Genomic DNA, 6,006 nt, shown 5'->3' with positions numbered 1-6,006 from the left:
GTGGCTCCCCTCAGCCTGGCTGCCTCAATGAACGTGGGGGTCCCCATAACATGCTTGTCACTCCTCCCAGCGTGATGTAGAACCATTTAGCTTCTCTGCTGCTTTTCTCCCTTCAGATGGTCTGATATGGGTGGATGTCTGAGAAACCTTGAACACCTGACATTAGGGAATCTTTTAACTTGCCCTCTGCTTACCCCATTTCGCCAGGACGTGGCGTGAAGAATACATGGGGATGGGGTACAGACATCAACATCCCACATGCACCAACAACAAGCTCTCTGCTTTATGAACTTGGCAGCAATTGCTGTCACCAAGACACATCAAGCAGGGCACAAGTGACTTATTCTTGCAGGGCTGCCATTCCTTTTGGGGGACATCCTGCAGGCATTTGAGACTAATAGCCCTGCTCCTTTCGATATCCCGCTACCCACTGTCCAGCAGTTTGGAGGTCACAGAAATTAACAATCTGCCTCACAACATGTATCTCTGCACATTTCTGTATCACACATCAGTGTGAATTACATAAGACACTACATGGCTCATCTACCCACCACATCATTCCAGATGGCCTCCAGCCCATATCTGCTTGGAGCCCCAGTCTTGGTTGGGGTTCTGCAAATGTTATGGTTGCCCGCCCCCCCGCGCTTATGTGTATATATGGATACATTGTGGATTCAGGGATCTGGACACATGAACCCAGTTGAAAGAGAAGGGGAATAATTAGTGTCTGAGTATTAGTGACAGGTTTCAGACTAGCAGCCGTGTTAGTCTGTATTCACAAAGAGAAAAGGAGTACTTGTGGCACCTTAGAGACAAACTTAGAGACTTACTTGAGCATAAGCTTTCGTGAGCTACAGCTCACTTCGTCGGATGCATTCAGTGGAAAATACAGTGGGGAGATTTATATACACTGTATTTTCCACTGAATGCATCCGATGAAGGGAGCTGTAGCTCACGAAAGCTTATGCTCAAATAAACTTGTTAGACTCGAAGGTGCCACAAGTACTCCTTTTCTTTTTGCATATTAGTGATGCTCATAACTACTAACAAAGAGCCCTGTGGAAGTCAGTGGGGTTCTTTTTGGGTCCTGCACAGAGCCATTTGCCAGATCAGTGCCAAAGGTGATGAGCATTTTATAAGAACCTAGACTGAACAGACTTGCAAAGTTCATGGGCAGGCCCAGTCTCCCAGCAAGTCTCTCCCATAGCCTGGATCTCTTATATGACCCCAAAATTATAAGGTGAGACTAGATGCACAAGTATATCAGAAAGCAAGTTAAATATATTTTTTTCTTTTGCAGTTCAAAATGTAAGAGCAGATGATAATTTAATGTACAATAATAATACATTCTTAATTAATAGCTAATTGCACTTGAAAGCCTTTAATAAAACATGTAACAAACCAAAGTGAAAACATTTGTACACATTTTAATATGCTCTTTAAAGTAATCCTGGTAGCCAGTGAACTAAAATGAACCACATCAACTGATGAAAAGTAAATTTGCCTTACCATAGAGGAGGTAACTGTTAGACTCTGACATATCATACAACTCTCTCCCCCCCACGAACTTCACCTGAGGTGCTGTAAAAAGCATCAAAATAGTCATATCAAAAACAATCAAAACGTCATAAAACCCATTATTGATTCTTTGCTTTTCAACTAATATCCAGTCTGGTATCAGTTTTATATCCAATATCCTGTCTTGGCAAAATACTCCTTAAAGTCAATGGGCGTTTTGCCAGCGTAAGGATTGCAGGATTTGTCTCAATAGCAGAGGAATATATCCTGCCCTAATCATGGGATTAATTTATTATATGTTAAGAAACATACCAGTGCCATCAATTATCATAGCTCTCATAAAGATAAAACATATTCCTTGCCCCTGAATGCTTGCAATCCAAATAGGGGGACAACATACAGAAGACAAGAGCCAAGATGACAGTTTAGGTGAGGGGTGTGTGTGGAGGCAAGAAGGGAGGTGGGATGGAGAGAAGAGATGGGCTTAGAGGAGGGAGAGGGGTTGACTCGATGCATTTATACATTCTGTTTATGTCTAATGTTGTCCTTGATAAAGAACCAAATGAAGCATCGTTAGGGTTTTAGTTTTGTTTTTCAAGTGAGGGGGTTCCATTCTTTTTTTTACTTCATTTTGTTTTCAGGCCTATCCTGGTCTTGTTATTTAGTAAATGGGAAAGAAAATATAAATGGCAATTAAATATTAATGCAGGTGATATTTTTTCATACTGAGAAAAACAACAGAGTTGCAGAAGAGGACTGAAATATTAGCTGGGATATATAATAAGTGCTCTTGAATAAAATCTTTGGGAGAAAATCCAGACTGGTGTAAAAAAAAGGTGATGAACTTGTTTGGCAAGGAATGTGCACAAAGCTTATATAATTTAGTGTTAAAATTAATCTTCTGGGATACAGGTAATAATCTTGGGTCTAATCCTGCAATTCTTAGTCAAAACTCATTGGATTAGATTCTACACTAGTGAAGGGACAGAGAAAAGGCAGTTTGTGCATCTACTAATTCAATCCTGTTCTCAGCTAGGACAGCCCAAATCGTGCATCTGCTTCAGTAGCTTCTGTGGACATTTTTGTAGGCACAGAATCATCGGGGCACAGGTGTGTGCGGGGCATGCCTCTTGCCCCTGACACACCTCCTCTCCTATCCCCATCCCAGAATGCCCCCTGGTTGAGAGCCTGAGAGCAGTTGCAAAGATCTCCTGGAGAGCCTTTCACCTGTAGTATGGGTCCTTTCCACCAGTTTACCTTAGTTGGCATAAGGGGGGTTGCAGGGCAATGATGAACCAGGGCCTATTGCCTTCAGTGGATATTTTGCCTAAGACTTGCAGGATTTGAGCTCTTTGTGTTCAAACTAAAATTGTTCTGGCATATTCTTTGCAGAGAAATAAATCCAGACTTTTAAATCAGGGTTCATAGGTTTGCTATGTTGTGTTCAGATTAAATTACATTCCTGTTTTAGTGTTATTTCCATGATGAGCATTCAGTCTTAAATTGCAAACAGTGGGCCATGAGTGTAAGATCCCTGTTGGAATAATGCAGAGTTTTGTCTAAAAAATTAATTAACAACATGATATGGTCCAATACTTAGATTTATCATCCCTGCAAGTTCCCTTGTTTTAAAAGATCACTGCCTTCATTTTATATGTGTAAATTCACATGAAGTCAAGTACTTCTCTCACCATGTTTGTTGTATTTGTGAATAAAATTTTTTAAATTAAAATCCACATTTGTGAGCATCGGTGGTGGTGAATGTTGTTTAAAATGACATCATTTGCAATTCATTAATTTGGGGGAGCTGAAAGGTTAGAGACTGGAAATCTTTTTCCATTTTGCTTTGATTCTGGTTTTAATAATGAGGAGAGCTTTATGTTGAGTGAGACAGTATTAACTAGTGGTTGCAGCAGGGACCAGAAGTTAAAGCTCCTTGAGTCTTTTTAATGCTCTTATATAAGTTGCTATATTTGATCTTGGGCAAGTCAATTCACAGCTCCTTGCCTCAGTTTCCCCCATCTATAAAATGGTTATAAAAATACTTCTCTACTTCATGTGGATGATGTGAGGATTAATTAATGTTTGTAAAAAGCTTTGAATTTCTGGAATAAATGATGCTATAGAAATAGAAAATGTTATTTAATCTTAAAACAAAGTTGCTTTTTAACAACCCATAAGGTATGATGGAAATTCACTTGTGATCCAGTATTCTGTCCCCAAGACTGCTTGTGTTGGAGATGATGTCACTATTTAGCAGACCAGCAGTGGCCTAACAAGTGCTGATTTATATAGATTTTTTGTTTTAAATTAAAAACTTTATTTAAAGCTTTTACACCAATAGCACGTCCTATCATGCAAGTTTTCAAGAATACTGTAGAGAGAATCTTGAATTTGCAGTCCTTAAAAAAGTTTTTGTATGGAGAGGCCTGGAGGTGTAACTCATTTTGTGTCAAGTAATGTAGACTTGAGAAAGAAATAGTAAATATATAAGCTCATGACCTAGATATCACTTCAGTGAGCTACAGCTGCCTTATTTTACAGCTGTCATGTAGAATTCAGTACCCACAGGTGCTTCTGATAGTGAACCACATTTGGGACCTGATTCTCTTCACTTACTTACATCTGTATAAATAACTACATTGAAGTTAATGGAGCTACACCAGGATAAAACTTATATTAGTTGAGAATCAGGTCCTTTGTGGCCTTTTTTTGGTGGTAGGATTTGAATTAACTGAATTTTGTTTGGTGAGATGCTTTCTAAAGGTTTAAAAAAAGCACTAAACTAACAAAGAAAAACTCTTCTTCTTTCTAGTTGTTTTGTCAAGCTTTCTGGAGAAAAATCGCAGTTCATAATTGTTATATGTTATATCTATCTAATTGTACAGGATGGCAGTTTATTAATTTTAATAAATACAAATTGGAGCCTAGAGCAGATGCCAAATTTCAGCTGAAATTAGAAAAGAGACAAGCAGCTTTTTGCTGCTAGGCGAGAAGGAAAAAGACCTTTCTCAAATTTAGGGTAATCTGTCTACTTGGATGCAAATTCAAATTTTTATTGCTGGGTCTCCACCAGTGAAGGTAGCTGGTTTAGCAGAATGTATAATCAAATGCTAATCTTTTTAATACAAGAACATAATGATCATTGGCTTAATGATTTTTTTTTCCTTGTGGTAAAGATGAATATGAGCCATGTTGCTCCACATAAGCCAAAGGGGCCATATTTTGTAATAGTGCCAATTAATTATGTATAATTAATGTACACTGGCTTTCAACACCATAAAGGTCTTTTTCACGTTTCAACTGACAGCGGGGAGGTAATGCATCTAAAATGGTTTATTTCTTGTAGTATATTTAGCACATTTAGTGATTGTTGGGTTTTTTTTGGCATCCATATTTGCAAGCAAGCAATCTTCCTGTTATGAGCTGAAGAGCTAAATGTAGAGTATTTATCACTGGGATTAATCATTTTATTGAGCAAGGGCTTCTTACTTACAAAAATATTCAAGATCAAAGCTATGAAAAACAAAGCTGCTACATTGTAGACGAGAGAAGACATTTTCTTAGTTGAGTTGATATGAACAGATGAAATACCATACACTTAATGCAAGTTAGTGTCAAAGGAAGCTTGTAGCTACAGTCTCTTTAATGTTTTACTTTAGCGTCTTTTGAATAATTATGAGGTGTTGAATTATGTATTCTTAATCATGCGTGGAAAGATTTCCTTAATGTAATTTTAAACTTCATAGCTTTTGCCTTAGTGGATAGACATACCATGCATGCTTACAGACAGCCCCCCAAACTGAAGCAAATACTCACCAGCAACCACACAACAGAACCACTAATCCAGGAACCTGTCCTTGCAACAAAGCCCATTGCCAACTGTGTCCACATATCTATTCAGTGGACATCGTCATAGGACCTAATCACATCAGCCACGCTATCAGAGGCTCGTTCACCTGCACATCTACCAATGTGATATATGCCATCGTGTGCCAGCAATGCCCCTCTGCCATGTACATTGGCCAAACCGGACAGTCTCTACGTAAAAGAATAATTGGACACAAATCAGACGTCAAGAATTATAACATTCAAGAACCCGTCGGAGAACACTTCAATCTCTCTGGTCACTCGATTTCAGACTTAAAGGTCGCAATATTAGAACAAAAAGACTTCAAAAACAGACTCCAGTGAGAGGCTGCTGAATTTGGAATTAATTTGCAAACCGGACACCATTAAATTAGGCTTGAATAAAGACTGGGAGTGGATGTGTCATTACACAAAGTAAAACAATTTCCCCATGTTTATTTTCCCCCCCTACAGTTCCTCAGGCGTTCTTGTTAGCTGCTGGAAATGGCCCATCTTGATTATCACTACAAAAAGTTTTTTTTCTCTCCTGCTGGTAATAGCTCACCTTACCTGATCACTCTTGTTATAGTGTGCATGGTAACACCCATTGTTTCATGTTTTCTGTATATAAAATCGTCC

General features: G+C 38.7%; 1 protein-coding gene across 9 annotated transcripts in view; it reads left to right on the top strand.

Moving 5' to 3' along the window:
* The window catches only part of POGZ (pogo transposable element derived with ZNF domain), a 59,056-nt gene that overhangs the window by 1,228 nt on the left and 51,822 nt on the right, over nucleotides 1-6,006 (top strand). The window lies entirely within an intron of this gene.

This window comes from Lepidochelys olivacea (genome assembly GCF_965140295.1).
Source record: "Lepidochelys olivacea isolate rLepOli2 genome assembly, chromosome: 24".
Classification (NCBI taxonomy): domain Eukaryota; kingdom Metazoa; phylum Chordata; order Testudines; family Cheloniidae; genus Lepidochelys; species Lepidochelys olivacea.
This window is presented reverse-complemented; position numbering and strand designations above follow the sequence as displayed.